Source organism: Canis aureus, chromosome 11 (assembly GCF_053574225.1).
Source record: "Canis aureus isolate CA01 chromosome 11, VMU_Caureus_v.1.0, whole genome shotgun sequence".
NCBI lineage: Eukaryota > Metazoa > Chordata > Mammalia > Carnivora > Canidae > Canis > Canis aureus.
The window spans coordinates 62,427,498-62,449,323 of NC_135621.1; the positions used below are offsets into that span (position 1 = coordinate 62,427,498).

At 39.2% G+C, this 21,826-nt stretch overlaps 1 long non-coding RNA gene across 9 annotated transcripts in view; it reads right to left on the reverse strand.

The window, feature by feature from the left end:
- Window positions 1-464: 464 nt before the first annotated feature.
- LOC144324204 (uncharacterized) overlaps window positions 465-21,826 on the reverse strand; it is a 285,014-nt gene continuing 263,652 nt past the window's right edge. For 3 of the 9 annotated variants that reach the window (XR_013389726.1, XR_013389723.1, XR_013389724.1), the window contains one exon: window positions 466-3,486. This is a non-coding gene — a long non-coding RNA (uncharacterized LOC144324204). Of the gene's footprint in view, window positions 3,487-19,975; window position 21,826 lie in introns of those variants that run through there. The other 6 variants (XR_013389717.1, XR_013389710.1, XR_013389725.1 and 3 more) reach the window with 3 other exon arrangements.

Consider the following 21,826-nt stretch of genomic DNA (forward strand, 5'->3'; position numbering starts at 1 on the left):
TGAATGAATTTATTTGAGCATATCACCTAACCATCTGTGTTCTCATCTGAAAGTATGAATGAACAGAGCTCTTGACCTACCGCATAAGGTTATGTTACACTTTTAGAAGTATCCAGCATAATGTGCATTACGGTCTCACCACAATGACAGGTTAATTCGCTGAATTGTTCCTGTCTCAGGTGTCAAGAAGAAACATCCTAACAATAAATGATGCATCTGAGACCAATGGGTTTGGCTTCTTTGGTTCCTTGGGTATTTTACAACCTCACTCTTGTGCCTTATGTTGAAATAATTTCAGAACGAACTCTGAGAACCAGCGGGCACCATAATGCTGCCCATGACATTGAAATCCTTCCTTCTTCTCAAAGGAGGATCCGTTTATCATTTATCTTGAAAGCACCAGCAGAGTTTTGCTTTGTCATACAAAGTTTATTGATTCTTTTATAGCAGACTTGTTTGAAAATTAATTTGGAATTTAAGCAATGACCTCTTTGAGAAATAGTGAACATTTAATTTTTTATGCTGAGCTTTCTGAACATTTAGTAATGGGGTATGAGTCACACTGAAATAGAAACTTCATTTTCCACTCTGAATACACAATACAATTTTACCTATAAAAGACAGCACATCTCAGTAAACTCTGGAAATATAAATTTATAATTTCCCTCTTCTTAGAGTTGGCCATACAATACAATTACCATAAGAAGATTGCTTTAAACATGCAATTATAAATATGGCATGATTCTATAAATTATCTGTAATTTATTTATAAATCTTCTGCTGGGGCTAATGTTTAACACATGCACATATTTTTTTTTATTCCCTTTCCCTTCAGTTCTGTCGTATCATTAGATAAATATACTTAATGAGGGTTTATTATGGAAATAAAATAATCTAAACAGCATTGTATGGTCTACTGTATTATGAAAGAGTTATTTTAAAAGCCTATTAAAGTCCCTGCTTGGGCTTGTCCAAGTTTGTGTGAGTGAGGAGTGATAACCTAGAAGAAAATTCTTATTTTGATTATTCAATCAAATACATTATCTTGTATTATTCAATCAAATCAGCTCTTTTCTCCTTTGGCTACTCCTTGTCTAGAAGTCACAGTCAGATAAAACTATAAGTCAGAAGAATAATTTCTTCTTCATGACACTACCTGAGGTATTAAAAAAGACCAGGTGGTGAGTCAACTTCTTCATGCGCTAGAAAAGCAGAAGAAAAACATGCTGCTCCTTATCTAAAAGATTGCTTTGAGGGCTAAGCATCAGTTTTTTTTTTGTTGTTGTTGTTGTTGTTGTTTTTTAAATAAATGCGTTAAGAATCTGTAGCTTGTATACGTCACAGGCAATCCTGATGTGGTCCTGCAGTCAGAGAGATACTTTAGCCTTATTGACAAAAGGGCAGTTCAATGTTGATTCATAAAATTGGATTTCTGGGGCACCTGAGTGGCTCAGTCCATTAGGTGCCCCACTCTTGATTTTGGCTCAGGTCATGATCTTAGGGTCATGAGATTGAGCCCTGTGGCGGACTCCATGCCCAGCGGTGAGTCTGCTTGAGATTCTCCCTCCCTCTCCCTCTGCCCCTCTCTCTGCTCTCTCTCTCTCTCTTTAAAATCAATCAATCAATCTATCTATCTATCCATCTTTTTAAAAAATGGGATTCCTCCAACAAATGAGGCACGGCAGACTTTTTATGACATTTTTATATTATAGATAGGACTGGCATGCTTAATCCCAATTTGATGTAATTCACCCACCTTACAAGCTTTCCAAATAAAACAAGCAAGCATCAGTCAAACTAATCCCCATGACTTGAGTTTGGGGATCCTATCCTAATCATCTCTGATTCCTTAGCATCTAAGTATACCCTTCACCTACCAGCTACTTATTAAGATACTGTACACAAAATGACATACAAGTGACCTATCCCCAAAAAGGCATTAAGGCAAAGATGGAGGGGAACTCAAAAAAATTCTACTGGGATCCCACACTCTCAGTATGTATCTCCATATGTAGATAAAGATGGTCAGAGACAATGGAGCAGGCAATGTTGGAGATGTTTCAGCTTTATTACAACACAGATGATACCAATATGTGTCTAATTCGCAAGGCAGGTGACTGTATTTTTTCCCATTACTTTTACATAGTCTTTTAAGGACAACCTAGGGCAATGGTTTTCAAGAAAGCCTTCTTCTCCCTTTGAAAACAAGTTTTTCAAGCAAAGGCTACATCAAGTCCTCTGAAATAAAATCTTACTCAAAATGTCAACAGCCTCAGCATATAAAAAAAGTACAGATGAAAGACCCACTCTGCCGGTTTCACCTTACTCACCATGTATGGTATTCCCCATGGCCATGTCCAAGGTCTTTACAGAGAACTTCAGGGCTTCTACTTAGAGAAGGAATGGCTACCTCTCGATTGTTGCACCCAACAGATGTGTGTTTGTGTGTGTGTGTGGGGGGGGTATGTATCTCGATGTTGCATCCACTAAACAGATAAAGCAATAAACACTGTATTCTATATTAATATTAAATTCGATATGAGTGTTTATCCAATTATTTTGTTCGTTGAATTATTTGTCCAGATCTATACAGGTAGACCCCTCTTAAACTGGTTGGTAAGGACAAATAAAAAAGATAGGACCCATAATCTGGTTCCATATTGTGACTGTGGAAAACAAGGAGTGATAGATTTTTTCCTCTATTGGACATATTTTCAGAATTATGCATGGGGATTTATGTGACTACCCCATGCCATTTATAACAGCGCTACAAATAACAAGGATTACGCTCATTAGCAAACATTGCTAATTTTCTAAAGGAGATGCTAGGCAGTCATGGCAGAAATGAAGGTCTCTTTTAGACAGAAGAGACAAACCTGGAAATGGGAATCCATATCTTGGTCCTGTGACTGTTTAGTGTAGTGTTTCACGAGCGGGAGAGGGAGGGAGGGAGGGAGAGAGAGATGATGCTTTGTATAATATCTCACGAGCACCACAAAGAAATGTGATGTTCATCTTAACCAGACACAGCTATGATTTTGCCATTTTTCTGTTTCTCAGAAATATTCATCAGAGCTGAAAAAGTTTCCACTCTAAGAAACTAGGGCCACATGTGACAGAGGAGAAGAGGGAACAAATAGTTATCTTAAAAAAAAAAAAAATCTTTTCTCTCTACCACTAACTTTGGACAAATAACTGACATGAAGGAGAGACAGCTTTTTATAAGGAATTAAAACTTAGTTGTCAAGTTGCCCTCGATTTTCCTCAGTCCCCATCTTACCCCAATCTTCTCATCTGTAGAGCTCGTGGTGTGCCTGCTGTTGTTTCTCTTAAGGATAATTTTTGCTTCTAAATACTGAGAAAGAATAATCAGGTGCTCGAGGAGTGGTGTCTCGGCTCGGCTCCCCGCACGTGACTGCTTTCTGTCTGGGGCTTTGTCCTGGTGCCTCCAGAGCAGACTTCCTGGGCTTTCTTTGTTGTCCTCGCCTGATAAATAAACAGCACAAAATTACTGAACTTATTATGGTAATTGAGAGAAGGAGACGGAATGCTGAGCCTGCCCCCCTCTCTGTTACCAGGCCACTGCCAAAGTTGGCGAAACCTGGGCTAACCCTCAGAGGCTGGTGTCATGTTGCCCCCCCCCACTGCCTGGACCCCCCCCTTCCCTCCCACAGGCCCCCCCAACCCTCCTCGATGATTGTTTTCTGCCCATCTTGAGCTGGGTGTCAGTTCATTTAGATTTACATCAAGTAGTAAATTAAAATAATCACTCAGCAAACACTCTGAGCTCAGTTTTCCCTTTCAGTCAGGAGTTGTGCGAGCTGCTTGAAGCATTCAAGCAGAAAATATTGCTGTCTAGATATTTGTCCTCTGGGTGATAAAGGAGGCATTGTCTTGGGACCCACTCAGGCCTCGGAGCCGATCGTCGCCGTGCATCACAGCTGTGAAGTGCGCTTTGTTATGTGTCTGAGGACTCGGGTTCAGGACCTTGTTTCTCTTGAAATACCAGACTGATCAGAGCTGCATATGTTCGGGGGAAAGCAGGGGTCGGTGGTTCTCTGTCCACATTTTTACTAGATTATTCTTGGACAGAACTCTGGGAAAATACCCTGCAGCCTAAACCATCCCAGGAGTTTTGCTTTGTTTTAATTCATTTTCTTTCTCTTTCTTGCATCTTTCTTTTTCTCCTCCCCCCCCCCAACCCTCCTCCTTCATATTCTGCATTGTTACAATCCTAGAAAATGCTGGAATTTATCTGCATGAGTCTGAAACAAAGGCTTACGGCACTGCTTTGAACCCAGTGCCATAATGTACCAAGTTATAAACCTGTTTCTTTGTGCTCTCGTTACAGTACATCTATCTGCCCGTTTAGAAATCAAAATGCAGAGTTCAGTCACCTAGGGTGAAATATAGGGTGGGCTAAAGAGATTTTTTCTTTTTTTTTTTTTTTTTTTTTTTACCATTTGTAAATGATCAATGGAACCGTGAAACAAAACAGGGAGTTGATGGGGGTGAAAGAATCTTAGAGTTGTTGCTCTGAATGAAAATTCTTTTTACAAAGGATAAAAATTATCCTTTATAAATTTCTAAGCCATCACATTTTTCTCACAGCTTTTTTGTGTAGGTATGTTATTGCTAATACTGTTTGAAGGAGTAAAATATTTGTCGCTCTAAGTAGTCAGGGAAAAATATCAAATGATAAAGAGCTTGGTGGTATTCATTCAGGCATCCGAATGAAAATCAAAATTTTTAGTCAATTATCTGATTTTTTTTCCCCAAATAGTTCCACATGCTTGGCTAATTGACTGCTGCTATCAAGTTTTGGCCAGATATATCATATTATGTTTGTATCTAAGCCGAGGTATCTATAGTAAATGGGATACTTGATACCTTCCCTATGTCTGTGCGATGGCAAATATACACCTTCAATGATAAAATTCCCTATTGGGACATGGAAGTGAAAGAACTATAATTAGCAAAAACTCACCATGAAAAAAATAGGATAGGCATGTATGTATTTACACACCCATGCATATGGTCACACGCAACTTCCTTATGAAGGAATGATGTCATATTCTGGAATTAAAATACATTCCCCTCTGAGGTGTTCTCAGTCAGGGGCGATGGAAGCTGTGGGACCCCCACTGTGGTCGCACCACGGCAGCTGCAAAGCTCACCCTTGGACCATAGGAATCTTTCCAGTACAGGTGTCCCTGCAAGAATGAGAGGTGTCATTGCACTAGCAATGCTAAGCCCTCAGGTTATGCCAAGGCTGTTGAAGTAGAATCGCCAGACAGCAAAATCATAGATCGATCCTAGTCATCTACATATTATAGTTTGTGATGTTTTTTGTGTCTTGGTGAGTAGCTGTTTAGTTCAGAATTAAAAGTTGAAGGAACGAAACCAGGGTATTTGGTCTGATTTGCTTGGGCTCCAGGGTCAGATAGCCTTTTTTGATTCTCTGTTCTACCAATGATGGCTGAGTAACCTTGAGCAAGTTACCTAACCACTCTGGGCCTCAGTTTCTCCAGTGATACGATGGGCATATTATCAACACGTACATCATTAGATTGTTAAAATTATTTCGTGAATAATGCACATTAAATGCTTAGAATGGTATCTGGCAGGTAGCAGACATGCAGCAAATATTTTATAAACAATGAAGAAATAAAAATAATGGTCCCCACAAGTATAAAAGTAATCCTGAATCCAGGAAATGCAACTCATGTTGGGATGAGATGTGTCCTAGGTTTTCTAAGGTTGATGTATGCGCCAAGATGAAGTTGTTCTGAATTAGAATCTCGTTTCAGCCATTTACTAATTGTGTGCACGAGCAAATTATTTAAGTGCTCTAGGTCTTATTTTCTATGTAATAAGATAATAACTGTCTCACAGAATTACTGTGAATATGAAAATAGAAGGTGCACGTAATTGGCTTAGTATAGCACGTGGGCAACAGGGCTGCCCTTAACGTATGCAGGATCCCAGGCCAAACAAACAAAACCAAAAATAACAACAACAAGAAAAATCTTTCCATATAACTGTTTAAATATGATTACAAAATTCAGGGGCCAGTCATTGACAATTTAGAAAAAGGGGTCGAGAAGAAAACTTAGGCATCTTCTTCTTGTGCAATCACTGTGTATTATAATCTTTCAGTGTCCAAGCACTGTCTCTTCCTGTTCAGGTACAAAGATCTTCTATTCATAGTTTTTTTTTCTTGTATATTTTAATTTTAAAAATATTAACGTTTCTGACTACAACCACAACTCCCATCATGAGAAAAGATAGCAGTGCTGTTTGTTATTGCTTATAATGCCAAGACTCTTCAGAACGTGTATGCAGTTCCCTGGTACCATTTTCTTAAAAGACTTTTATTTATTTTAGAGAAAGAGAGAGCACAGTTTGGAGGAAGGACAGAGGGAGAAGGAGAGAAGAAGACTCCCCACTGAGCTCAGAGCCCGAGAGAGAGAGAGAGAGAGAGAGAGAGAGAGAGAGAGAGAGAATAGAGCCAGACACGGGGTTGAAGCAGGGCTCAAAGCAGGCCTCAATCTCATGACCCTGAGATCATGACCTGAGCTGAAATCAAGAGTAGGATGCTTAACTGACAGCCACCCAGGTGCACCCCCCACCCCCATACCATTTTTTAAATTCTATTTACAACATTACTTGTTGTAATGTTGTTAACTCATCATCCACTGTACTGGCTTCCAATAATTCTCTCAAAAATTGTTTTTGTGCCTCGTTGACGAAAAGCATGAATGTAAGTCTTGTCCAGAGTATGCAAGATAATGTGAAGAATAACTTCTTACCTGATCACGTTAAGTTACAGTGCGGAATTCTAGTGGACGTGTAGAGCAATGTATCTACCAACTGCACTTTCTCTTGAACTAATTAGGCTAAAGCCGTTACATTCCTTGAATGTGATCTCTTTCACTGTTGTCTGCACCCCTGTCTTCCACACACATCCACCAGCAAGGAAGATAAAGGACAAGAGGCCGAACAAGAAGAATGGTCCCTTTTACATAAGAAATATCTGTCCTTGGATCAGCCTGGCTTAAACCTACCTGGACTAGTATGATGTAAACATAGCAATTAATCAATGAATCAGAAAATTAATGGAAAGGACCTATTGGCATTTTGGAGAAATGATCTTGGAAGCCTTTAGAGGAGATAGTTGTGGCCACCTGGAAATATGTCTGACACATGGCACAGAGCCTGTGGAAAGAAAGGGATAAATTCTTTGAATGCCAACAATAATGGACACACTGGGTAAATGACATCTGCAGTTGTACTCACCATCCTTAGGTATCGTAGGCTGAAGGTGTCACTGTGGATGGATGAGAGTTAAACACATGGGCCACATATGTCGCTCAAGTCAAAGGTTGGCAGAAGACTATAGTAGGTAGCCTAGAGTCCTAAACTCCTCCTATGTCTGACTTTAGAGCCATACCATTCTGACCTGACATCTCAAAAGAAATGTTGCACTTCCTCAGCAGGGGAAGTCCAGTCTCCTGGATTTGGCTGGCTGTGTATCCCCAGGACAGCCCAGGATGACCGCATAGGCTTAATTAAACCCCAGAGCTCCTGGTGTATCTGGTTGACCCCATAATTGTAGGGAATGTCTTGTTATCTCAAAGGAGAGAAACAGGTCAGGACTCAAAAGGATCCCAATTGGGGCTCAGGTAGACCTGCTAACACAGCCAGAGAGAGACAAAAATTGAGGAAGCCTCCCTATGGCTGCAATGGGATTTTCTTTTTGGGTAAGGAAGGTGAAGGAGTGAAAAAGATGCACATAGAGGCAGAGCAAATGAAAGAGAGAGGAATACACATGGCAAATAGTTGAAGAAAATACAAGGAGTGGGGTTATTGGCTTGCGTTGGAGCTGTTGGGGGCACTGAAGTAGACACAGAGACTAAAGGTGAAATGGGAAAGTTAAGAGCTTTGGGTAAAAACTCTATAATTTTAGGGGCTTATTTTATGGTAGGCTATGGGCAATGGCGACGCGATTCCAGGTTTGGAGGGAAAAGAGTAGATCATTGAAAGATTTTCAAGCAAGTGATCTGTGTTTTAGAAAAGTTCCTGGTAGAACTTTAAGGGTTGGATGAGAGTGAGAGAGGCCCTAGAGAAGAAGAAGCAGAGGGGAGGGGATAACCGAAGATTCTTACAGAGACATCAGCAGACTTCGAGAACTAACTGGATGGACACTCGAGAAGTAGATGGGCCGCATGGTGTTAGAGCATCTCTGAGATTTAGTCATTCAATTTTATTGACTGGTGTGTCCCCAAGCACTAAGTGCTGTGAAAGAAATAACAGGAGAAAGAGCAGGTCTGGTGGCGGTGGGCTGTCAGCAGGGAGGATCATCTGTATGTCAAATATGCAGACGGCCAGGCCCCTCTCTGCAGGAATGGATGCTAGAGCCCAGAGATCTCTGTTTTTAACAGGACCCCAGGTAACACCTGTCATCGGGGAAATTTGGGAAATACTGTGTGAGATAATACATTTGATTCTGGTTGGGTGGAAATAATCTAATCTATACGGATAGACCTTACAAGTGAGTCCATCTAGGGGATGCTACTACCTTTACGTGGGCGTCCGAAGCAAAGGATGTTAGAAGGAGATTTGCCGAGCTACTCTCTGGGGGAAAAAACCAACAAAAGGAGCTAAAACAGTAAGAAATAACCACCCTGGAGAGCACCTCTCTGGATTTGAGAAATGGAACTAGAAGCCTCTGCCAATAGAAACGTCTCATTCGTTGATTGAACGATTGACTCAGCCTCCCATCCCGATCCAGCCTCGGACTTTAGCATTGATTGCGTGGCCCAGACTCTCATTCTCTGATGGCAGGGCACTGCCTGCCCTGAAGGCCGCGCAAGGCCTAGCTGCTGGAAAGCCAATACCAGTGAAGGCAAAGGATCTTCTGATCGCAGGATGGGGGGGGGGGGGGGGGGGAGAGAGAGAGAGGGAGAGGGAGAGAGGGAGAGAGAGAGAGGATGGTTTATGCTTACTGCGATGCTTTTTGTCTCCATCGGGACCATAAAACAGAGAGAATTTGCTTTTGGTGCAGCCTTTAACCGGGATGCTTGTGTTATCCGAGGAACCCCCCAGACCTCTGATCCACAGCCTACACACACCATCCCATGCAAGCTAGAACCCTGAGTATCTGGATTGTTCCTGGTCTCTACAGCTAAGACTCAGCTTTCTCTGAGTGCCATTTAGCTTTTCTCTCCCCGAGGCAACGCTGTTTTAACCTGACTACTTGAAAAAAAAAAAAAAAATCTGACTACTTGATACCCGTCAAAGTCTTGGTGCATTGTTATGGCTGGTGCTTTACCTGACTCAGGTAGTATGCACTTTCACGGAAGATGTTGGCAGAGGTTCTGCCTTACACTAAAAGAGAGGCTTCAATTAGGGGATTTTAGGTGAGAACGGATGCTTTGTTTAGGTGGAGAGAAACTAACTAGTACAAGCAGAGGATGAGTAAGATTTAGGGAACAGTACTCTTTAGAATTAAAATTTTAAATTTTTAATTATAAACTCCAAATATCAATGCAGGCAATAACAACTTCTTTATTGGACCATTTAGGACTTTTAAATGAGATAACATATATAAAGTCCCAGCTGTTGGATTTGGAATATAATAAATATTAGGTTTTTTTCCCTTATACCCTCATCTCCATCTGAGTGGATATGGGTTGCTCTGTGACCATTTGCTGTGTATTTTTTCCAAGTTATTCAGCTAATAATTCTATTTAATTCCAAAGAGATAAGGATGTCAAGAAGGAACTGAGTGCCAAACCTTAGAGCTGGGGATTATATATATATATATATATATATATATATATATATATATACCATATCATATTACATATATACAATCTCATTTAAATTTTGGCAAACAGTCCTATAAAAAGTTGTAAAAATAAAGAAAAGCAGTTGCTTTATCGTATAATTAAGGTAGGGATTCTGGAACAGTCATCTTCAGGAGAACACCATGTTGTTCCTATGATAATTAAGTTGCTTAGTGCCTTTAGAAACAATAAGCCTGGCTTGACTTTAATTTTGATATCTACAGAAGCTTTAAAAATGTGGAATCTTGCACCTCACTGGCACCTGGGCGTACCAGATTGGCACCCCTATTTTGCCAAGCACTTTCGATACATCATACTCCACATGAAATAAATATATTGTGAATAAAATGTTCAAGTTGTAGAGCATGGATACTCTGATATTGCTGTGGTTGCTCAGATGCCTTTTCCCTCCTCAACTTTCTGTTTCTCAGGGGTGTTCTGAGTAGTGGAGGGTTGTCAAAGAAAATGGTGTGCTGGTGGAATAAAGTTAAGCTACCATGCTTTCCTATTCAACACCAACTCAAAGGAAATGCATATGCTATGCATTGGAAATGCTGTCAACAGTGTTCTGGCCGGGCTTAGGTACTCAAATCACTAACCTTGCCAAGGAATAAGTTTGTGAACCTCCTTTTCAGAGGTTCTGTCTCTGATATTTCAGAACCATTCAATTATAATTCTGATGCTTCCTTTTATGTGGCAGTCATGGGTTGTCAGCAAAGATAGAATTAAGAGAGGCACGTGAAGTGTGCTACGGCGCCTCATGCCTAAGGATCTCTATTTCTTTTGTTCATGGTGACAAATGACAGCCTTAAAGATATTTGTCCTGATTCCTCACTGTCCCTATGCAGGTAAAAACTTCCATTGAAGTCAAACAAGCTTCATTGAAGTTAATGGGAAGTAATGCCCTTGAAGGGAAGGAAGACTAGGGTGATTAATTTTAATTAGCCAAACATAAACAAGCATGTGTCTACAAGTAGTGACAGGAAAGTGGTTGTTTGTAACTCATAACTTAGCTTTAGGGGTCTAGGTATGGCAATTTTTGTAGAGAATCAAATAGAACTATTTCAACCCAGAAATCTAAGAATGTCCATAAGGAATAAAATTCATTCTTCATAGGTTTATCTCAAGATAAACCTCAAAACATTAATTCAGCATATAGCAATTAAAATATTAGCACATGCCAAACACTTTTCAGGCCTTGGGGATAGACAGATGAGTATAACTAGCTATCCACATAGAGCTCATTTTCAGGCTGTGTAGTAATTTTGGTACAAGTCATTCATTGGCATCTCCATCATTAATTTATTCATTTATTGATTCATTCAGGAAATACTTAGCAAACACCTTCTGAGTTTTTTATGTACTGTTCTTATAACAGGAATGTGCAACGTACTCTTGGAACCGAGTGGAATGAGAATGTGACTTGGCATAGAAGGGTGAGTTCTAATCATCGAAGGCTTCACAGAGAGAGTACCACCTGAGCTCAGTTCACCAAGAATAATATTTAGGCTAAGAAAAAAAGAGAAAGATGTAGGAGGTAGAAACTATATACGGAGAGGTATAGAAGCACAGAAATTCAGAGCATGTTCAGAAAAAAAAATGTGAACTTCTGTAGGCTCTAGTGTAAGGTTCAGCGAGATAGAGCAGCCCTCAGGCCAAATCCAGATCATCAACTATTTTTGTACAGGCAGCAAGCTAAGAATGTTTTTTAAAATTTTACACAGTTGGAAAAAAATCAAAAGGCCTATTGTGTCACATGTGAAAATCATACGAAATACAAATTTCAGTTTCTATGAATAAAGTTTTATTGGAACACAGTAACGTCCATGTATTTACATACTGTCTATGGCTGCCTTTACGCTGCACGGTAGAGTTGGAAGGTACCAACAGAGCATGTATGGACCAAATGGCCTAAAATACTTACTATCTGGCCCTTTCCTGAAAATGTTTACTAACACCTACCCTAGTGTATAAGGTGTTGGTACGTTGAGACCAAATTGTGTGTGTGACCAATCGAATATCATCTGAATGAATTTGGACTTTGTCTTGTGGGAACTGGTGAATACAAAAGTTTAAGTGCTTATTTTTATGTTATAAAATAGTTTTATGACACAGGACACCTGGTTGGCTCAGTGAGTTAAGTGTCCAACTCTTGGTTTCAGCTCGGGTCATGATCTCAGGGTCCTGGGATTGAGCACCGCATCCATTCCACACTCAGCCCAGAGTCGGAGATTCTCTCTCTCTCTCTCTCTCCCTCAGTCCTCCAGCTTATGCTCTTTCCCTTTCATTTCTCTCTCTGTAATACATAAATTATTTTTGAAAATAAAACAAAACAGTTTTTTGATAAATTTAGCATTCATTAGGCTGATAAAAACCTTCCATTCAGAGATGAATGTGGCCACATGACCCCAGAACAAAACGGTTCCTAAAGATCATTAACAGGTAGTTCAGATGTGTCTCAGGGCCTATAGGTCAAAGGAAAGAAAATAAGAATGTTATGTTTAGAAAGTCCCCTAAGTAACTATTTGGCAGAGACAGTTTCCTGAGGAAGAAAAGTCAAACATATACCTAGTTTTTGGCATAATGACGAAAGAGACTGAAAAAAGAAAAATCATTTGATTTAAGCCATTGTTTACAATATTTGTGAACAGGAAGAAATCGTTCTTTAACTCTCAAAAAAAAAAATCTCAGGTCATTTTCATCGTAACAGTTATACACATGAAAGAAAATGCATAATGAAATCATTTTTTTTTAAATTAATTTAAATTTAAGCCGTGTTTGTAGACACAGAAATAGTACAAATATATGTAAACTGTATTCAATCTTCTGAATAATCTTCTGGTATATGTGGTTTCAGGGACTTCAAAAAACTGTAGGGAACTAAATGTTCATGGCAAGAAGGCAAAGAAGTCAACTGATTATAATGCCAAGGAACAATTTTGACTGAACTGCTTAATAAATGAACTGATTTGCATTTTACTTGTGTGACTTCTTGTCTTTCGAATTAAAAAAGAAAAGCCAAAGCAAACAAGTTTAGTTTAAAAGGTAACCAGAAAGAAACAAGTTGGTTAACCATGTACGATGTCATTTTTAGACCTAACTGACTGATTTCTTTTAACGGCTGGTTCCTTGAAGATAATGATATGTCTTCAGATAAGCCAAGAAAAGAAAGGACAGGTTGGAAATTCACCTGTACCACACCCTCTGTCTGGGTTCTAATCCTAAACTCTTCACTTACCTTTTACCCAGATAAACTCTAAAACTGGTTCAGAGGCCACTTGGAGAATAGGTCCAATTATACTAATCGTTTGCAAAGCAAGGAAAAGTTGATAGCTTGTTCCTAACAGCTTAGGAGATATCTGGAAAATAAAGGATGAATAAAATCTTGGCAGTAGACCAATAAATTGGTGATATCATCAAAGCTAATCATGCCACAGGAGCCCTCACGCACAGAATTAAAAACAACTACTGAAATACAATACTCTGGGTTTCTGTTCAGCAAACTCTGCTGAATCCAGCTTAAAACCACATTCAGTGACTCCTCTAACATTTTGACTGAGGGGTGATCTGGAGGTCAGCTTTGAGGTCATGAGTAGGGCAATGTGATGAAACTTCCATTTCATTGTCAACCATGCATTTGAATGCAGTTCTTTTTTATAGGCAGAGTTAGAGCAAAAGGCCAGTAGGGATACCCTCACTTGTCAATTACTGCATGTTTTATGTCTTGAGTCATTGGCCCTAGAACCTGAAGAACTCTTTCCCTCTGTTTATTTGTTAAGAATTGACCCCAGATCCTTAGTCTAACCCCTAAACATGCAGGAAATTTCAAGGTTACTATTTTTCTTATAATTATGATTACTATTCCCGGTGTCATGCTGTTTACATATTGCTTTTAACATTTTTATTACCATCACTTCTAATCTCATTTGATTTTTCATAATAGTCCTGTATTGGTATTTCCATTAGACACATGAAAACACACTTGGTCATTTATCTTATTTTATTTTTATTTTATGTAGTCTTCACACCCAGTCTGGAGCCCAGCAAAAGGCTTGAACTCACAACCCTGAGATCAAGACCTGAGCTGAGATCAAGAGTCAGACATTTAAGCAACTGACCCACCCAAGTGCTCCTAGGTCATTTATTTTAAAGCCCATAAGTCAGATGTTTTATCTATTTTAATACAGGACTTTTTTGAAAATTAAAAAACAACAACAACTATTCTTCTTAATTATATAACTCCCCTTACTATATATCCTATAGCCAAATAAAAGAGATTTTGTCAGGTCATTCCCGTATCTAATCATCTTACTCCTAGCTGAACATTTAGGCAAAGATAAACTAATAATAGATTGATTGGTAAATAGGAAACTTGGCCAAGAGAAATTTATATAGTTTATAACTAGTCAGATGAATTACAGATAATACAGGATTAGGAACCTGAATCAAACATCAAATTAGAACTCAACAAACATCCATCAGGAACTTTTTATGGACAAGGCATTATGGTAGGCACTGAAAGACTAACAATAAATAAGATGTTGCTTTTATCTTCAAGATATTTTACAAATGCATTGAAAGAAATGTATTAATCTATTGAAACTCATATAGAATTTTTTCACTGATCTCCATCTAATTCAAGCATTTTCAAGAAAAGAAGTTAAAAAGACTACTAAATTTAAAGTTGAACACAGCCTACATGATAATTATGATGAATATGTAATTACAATATTCTTTGATTTAAACCTTAACTGAAAAGTTTGCATGTGTACAAACCACCTGAGACTTGATCATAGAAAACCCATGGAACCCCATAAAGAGTTCTAAACATCATTTTCACGAAATAATTAGAACTATATGGTAGAAGGAGAACTAGTTTTTCAGTCAGAATATTTAGATACAATGCTGACTCTGCCATGAACTAGTTTGATCTTTGATCGTGGTCAAGTTACTTCATCTTTAAAATGGTGATGGAATTGGGGTAGATACTGAACTAAGGCTTCCTACACCTCAAATCTCCATTGCTTAACTAAAACATGGTCCTAATGAATATTTACTAAAGAATCATAAAGTCTTGCCTTGGTTCCTAAGAAGACTAATAGGGATTTTCAACTTTGCTCAGCTTAATTCTTTGTTGGAGGCAAAACGGCAGTGGAATATCAGCAAGAGCTCTAACCCTTGGAGCTGGAAGGAGTCTTTATCTCAATTGCTTTTAAATGGTGTTAGGCATGCCCATCCAGAGGAACCAAGGTGAAGGATCTTGTGCGGATTGACTGTTGGGGCTCTGACTGATAATTCCTACTGTGATACACTTCAATGCCAGCCTACAACAAAAAGCTGGGATTGGATTTAGAGCCAATGTAGGCTCTAAATGGAGTTTTACTGTGAAACAAAACACCTGTCTTTCATCCCAAGCTAAATTGACAAGCAATAATTTAGTTGTCTAAACTGAGAGCTTTCAGGATTCTAAACTGCATAATGTCAAAAGACAATGTATAAAGTTGCATTTGGAAGGTTCAAAGGTAGAATGCCATGTAGGCAAACATATTAAATGACTGGTCTTTCCCCCTCTCTCTCTCTCTAGTTCTTTCTTCTGTTCCCTCTCTTTGCCTTTGCTACTTTTTCTTTGTGTTTGGGGGTGGGGGAGGTGGATGGGGCATGGTGTAGGGGGTTGAGACTAGCTTTGGAAATTGGATGGGTGTGTAACAAAGAGGATCATAAATCTAAAAAACCATTTTCCTCTTGTACTTTCCACTAGGTGAGCATTTCCTATGATCAGCTAAACTAATCAGAGATTAAATGGAAGAAAAACAATAATAATTGGGCCTTCGAACAAAACATTGGGTGAGATTGCTAAGTTGCTACACTATCTCCCTACATAAATGTGAAGTAATATAGCCTGGATTTTTGTCGTAACTTTTTCCGCACAAATTATGCTGATTCCTCTATCTTCCATTTCAGTTGTGTTTGTTGCAATCTGGGTACTTGGCATCAGAGCGTCCAAATTTAGACCCCTACACTTGACTAAGTTTCACACTTCTCCCTCAAGAATTTTGGGATAAATTGTAAAAATAATCATGGCCTTTGTTTCCCACAAGTTAAGACCACATATAGACACACACTGGGCATTTCTTTTTCTCTTTCTTTTATTTTGCAGGTTCACATGCTGTCTCTTCTTCTGTTCACTTTTCCAGTAGAGCAAAGGAAGGAAGCAGGGTTGTTTAGCAAAATGAAACAGATGCTACAAAAGTAGCCAGTTAGTTGTCTGCAGAAATATCTGATTGGACTCTGCCAGCTGTCAATTAGCATTTCCGTGTTTTCTTGATGAAGTGGTATTTACTTTTCCGGACTGCCATTGGCTGAGATGTTTAGTGTAATGAATGCTAAACTGAGCCTAGATCATTTTTTAAATCGTAGCTTGGGGCTTAACAGCCCTTTAAATGAATTGTATAAACAAGATAGCTGTTAATTCTCAATCAATGTATCATTAATCATCAAATAGTATTAAAAAAGAACTGTCTTTAAAAAGCTCAATAAACTCTATTAAAGTTACCAAATTACCCATTCAGGGGTTATTTTCTCATTTAGAATATGTCAAGATTTTAACAGAATTGTATTTGAAGATATATATTTTTGTGGCCTAGTAACTGAGATAGTATATATTTGTCTTCATAAATTAATATGGCCTCAAGAAATTAGTAACTATTATAGCCTTAAATCTAAAGCCATTAATAAAAATAGAAAATAGAACCCACAGTGAGTTCCAGGTGTCTTTAGATTGCTGATCTACTAGCAAGCATTGTACCAATTTCATGTTAGAAAATTAAATATGGGGAAATGAGAAAAATATGTGTAAGCCATTCTTCCCTGTAATATAAATGCAATAACTTAAAATTCATCTACAATTCCAGGGACTCAACCTTTGAGGAACAGCCTAATGATTCTAGCTTACCTCATCTTTTCCACTGAACTACAGTTCGGCTTCACTTATCATGGGATCCCAGCACAGTGCCTGGTATACAATAAGGAATAAATATTTATTTCATCAATGAATACGTGAAGATGAGGGATATAAAAGATTGTCAAAGTAAATGACATTTATTAACTTTTTCCCCCTCATCATTAAGCTGTATGCTTTATACCTATTATCTCACGTAACCCTAGTAATGACTTTTTAAAAATTTATTTGAGACAGAGAGATACAGACAGAGAGGGAGCATGAGCAGGGGGAGAGGCAGAGGGAGAAGGAGAAACAGACTCCTTGCTCCATCTCAGGGTCTGGAGATCATGACCTAAGCCAAAGGCAGGTGCTTAACCATCTGAGCCACCCAAGTTCCCTAATAATGATTTTTTTAGATGAGTAGTATTGTTCTCATATGTAATATTTAATTTGATAATTATTTACATATGAATTTATATAAAAATAAATATTTAATATTACCCTTAAATTTAATTAATTTAATATAATCAATAATATATAATCATATTTGCTGTATCATGACCTCAATTCTAAGAAGTGAAATAAGGACAAAAACCTTACAGTGGCAGCTACTTTTCTGTAAGGCCAGTTTCTCTGGAGGAGCATTCTTCAGCCTCTTTTCTGAGGATATTATGATGCCTGGATGCCATACAAAGAAGTGAGTAACGAATTCAGCCTGCATTTTCCAGATGGAGGTAATAGTAGAAGTATGTTGGAGGATAAATGAGATTTTATCAGTTTGACAGAAATAGAAAGGACAGCATTTTAAGTTGAAGGAGAAGCAAGGAGAAGCCTTAGGTTTGTGGAAGTTGCTGGTACATGTGTGCAGCTGAGAGCATAAGATATTTGCATGTGTGGTTGGGTAGATGGAAGAATGTCGGCATCAGGAAATGAAGCTGGAAAGATATACTTGGACTGTTACATAAAGGATTTAGAGTGCTATGCTGAGGAATTTGCATTTTGTCATGTATGTAGAAAGCCAAGCAAAACTTCAGGAGGTATCAAGTCCCTGTTTTGGAAAGACTTGGCAGCACCATGGAGAATGGATCGGGGGAGAAAGGGAGCAGGGTTAAGTCCACTAGTTTGGAGGCCATTGCAGTCTTCCATTGAAGAAACAATGGAACCTGAACCACCACTCAGCGTGCATTGTGGTCACTCACTGTCCTTGCCCTGCCCAATAGCCCAACTCTCACCCTCCTGTTGGGAATGGAATTCCACATGGGCTTGTGCATCCACTTCTCCGTGAGGCCCCCACACCTCCAGATCAGGAATAAATCCTTACTCGTCTAAGGCAGTTGAGGAAAATCCACTTCATTCGCCAATGATTGGCTGAGGGGCATGCCACATGACACTGTCTGAACAACGGGACGTGAAGGGACTTTGCTGGAAGCTTTTGAAAAACGGTTCCTTCCTTTTCTGAAGAGATACTGGGCTGGACAGCTCCTTCCACTAGAGGTTTTCATGCTCCGATGCAATGTTGTAAACCTCGGCAAAACATCTGACCACGTGGGAGAGCAGAGAGAAAGAACCTGAGCTTTTTATGACAGTGTTGAACTGCTGAGTTAATTAATCCTTATTCTAACTATTGTAAGAGATAATAAATTTTCCTTTATCCAAGCTGGCACACCACTTAGCCTTTTCCTCCTCCTCCTGCTACTACTGCTACAAATGACACCATGTGTCTAGGAGTATTACCACGTGGCAAGCACCATCCAAGACAACAACTCCACAAGGTGGATTCCATTTTTATCTCTATTCTATGGATGAGGACATAAGCTCAGTAAGGCTAAGTAGTTTTCTGAATATCACATAGCTTTTGAGGAGTCGAGCTAGCCAGAGTTTGAATTTACCTTCCTACCCAGACTATAAACTTTAACCTCATTGCCTCTGAAGGTGGGATAGTAAAGGAAGGTAGGGTGGAATTTTGAAAAATGTATAAAGGTTCTATCTGTATCCATAAGCTTAGGAACTTGATATTTTGGATAACAGACAAGGAACCAGATATGGTTGCAAGCATTTTTTTTTTTTAACTGAGTGACATGATAAATGCTGCTAAGATTAACTGAGGACTAAGAGCAGAGGTTCGGGGTTAAGAATTAGAAATGCCATGTAGCTGAGTTTGGGACCTGTTAAAAGAAGAGTGTCTGGAATATGTTCAACAGACGGTCAGGAATGCAAGACTGGGATTTTTTAGTTATTATTGCATTGCTTTGTCTGGGCTTAGTAAATGCTTGTGTAATAAAATCAATTGATAAATAAACCACCTGTGAATATGTATATACGCATGCTCTTTCCTCTGCTTCCAACTTCCACCACCTAGCTCAGATAGATATATAATCAAACATTAATGGAACCAGGAGAGAGAATATAAAATATCTCCACTGAAGCATGCTTAGTATTACATATAACTAGCTAGTAAATAGCAATGATGAAATCCTCTATTTTCTAAAGATTCATTGGCTGTATTTTTTATTCATTGGTTGTATGTTTCCAAATATGAACCCAAAGTCAAATACACGTCATAAATATCTTTATTCCTTTACGGGTATTTTTAGTTATCTCTCTAACAATTAGATCATCCCACAAGGTGGTTTTTCAAGTAGTTGGTGTATTTTTTTTTTTCCCTGAAAGCATTTTACAGCAAGGGTCAACAGCCCTATGATGCTTTTGGAATGACAACCAAGTGACAACACCCCACACTGATGCTTCTGTTGCGGTGCAGGTGTTTTAGGTGCCTGTGGCAGGGATGTCAGTGAGACAATCAAGCACTATGCTCTTGAACAGGCAAGTGTTTTCTTTCAGTGAGCTAATTTTTTTTTTTTTTTGCAGTAATAGAGTTAAATGAAGGAGGGTGGGGAAGATAGCTTGTTTTAGCTGTGAGACACTTACCTATGTCTCAAAGGTCACAACACAGTGAGAATGAACCACTGATTAAAAAAAAAAAAATTCCACGCATGGGGTGCCTGGGTGGCTCAGTCAACTAAGCGTCTGCTTTCAGTCATGATCCCGGGGTCCTGGGATTGAGGCCGCCCTCCTGCCTTTTCAGTGGGGAGGCTGCTTCTCCCTCTCCCCCTGCTCCTGTGCATGCTCTCTCTCTCTCAAAGAAATAAATAAAATCTTTAAAAGAAAAATTCCAGTCATCCGCTTTGACATTTATTCATTTATTCCAGGTATTTGCTTATTTGGGCACCATCTATTGATCATTCCCAGTGGGCCAGGCACTCTACCCATGTACATGTTTTTTTCCTGCCGGCAGACTAAAAACAACTTGAAGACATGGAATGTCTGTAGGTCAGTATTATGTCCCCGGAGCAGAGTCTAAAAGGCTCTCTGAGTTGATGTGAATTATGCTAGTCCTAAGGAGAAAGAGACACCAAAAGGAAAACTGATCCATAGGATTCAAATGTGGCAATGCACACAGTTTACATGGAAATGGCACCTCAGTGGAACAACCAAGTGATGGACTTGGTTTGCAAAGGTGTTCACAGTTCATTCAGCTCATCAGCAAAGAAGTGAAACACTCTACCCCAGGCTGGGCAGTCATTCCACTCGATTGTTTTAAAAACACCAAATAAGGGTATTTGCCACTTTTTGCAAAGTTTGAGTTATTCCACTTCACTTTAATGAAAGTCCTACCTTAGTACTTCCCCTGTTTGCTAACCAAAAGGAATCCAAAAAGGAGTTTTGCCTCAGTGCAAAAGGGCAAAAAGTTGGAAATAGCATGAGCATTTGTTCTGCAGTGAGTCATTATGGCGGCAGAGGGGCCCTCCAGGGGCAAGAGTGGCCCCTCCCAACCCTAGCTCCTGCCCCACCCCTACCCCCACACTCAGCATCACCCGCATCAAGCCACCAAGCCCCTGTGGCTTTGCACTGTGTCTGTGCACATTTGTGCTATATCTCAGTTTATTTTGTGCATCCATTAGCAAGACGCATCCTAGGGTATCAGAAAAGTCTGAGAGAGGTTATTTTGGGGATCTGGGAATGCTCGGAAAGTTTTCCATATAAGTCAATGGTAATTATCTCTTTGCTTTATGCCATTTCAGCCTACCAAAGGATTCATCGGGGTACTCTGCTTTCAGGTAGTGTGACAAAATCTGTACCTTTTATGGTAATAAAAGACCTGGATTGGAACCCTGGCTGGGCCACTTTCCAGCTATATGTCTGTGGTTGGCCCAACTATTCTTTTAAAGTTTTTATTTCCTTGCTTTTAAAATATTTTTGATATAACTGTCACCTAGAGTGATATTTAAATTAGATAGTGAATATAAAATGCTAAGTGTGGCATGGGGTAAGGTAAGTGCTCAACTAAAGGTACTGCATGTAATTAATTCTTTTTCTCATCATACTGCATATGTAGTGCTTGATCAAGGGCTCTTGGTGGCAGTTTACTTTCTGTTTTACCTTAGACTTCACTGGCAATTAGGTATTATCAGTGGTGTGGCTTTTCACCATTGCTTTTCAGCTATGACTCTATACAAGAGAGTACTCTGAGAAAAAAAAAGCTGAAAAATACTGATTACTAGAAGTAAACTTTAGGATTTTTGTTTTGTTTTGTTTTGTTTTTTGGTGGATACCACCTTTGCTCTGTTCCACAGCTACAGGCAAGACTATGGGCTCAGCGTCTCAGTTAAGAATGTCTTTAGCTGCAAATAAATACACAAGCAAACAAAACCTACAAGCAGATTTAGGTAGTCTAAGTTCAGTGCAACAGCTTGAAACTGTCCTTATGAACACAGGTGTTTTATCTCTTTGCGCTCCATCATCTTCTGTGTGCTGGTATTGGGACTTGTGTCCTATGGCTATTGCCTTATGATTATAAGATGGCTGCTGCAGCTCCAGGCTTTACTTCTGCTTTCCAGATGCAAGAATGGCAAGGTCTTGTCCTCTTGAAGCTTTGTATTTTTATTCCTGGAGTACTGTCCTCGTTGGCAGGCTTCTAATTATATCTTGCAGGCCAGAAGTGAGTCAGACATATGCCCATCTTTAGACCATTTTC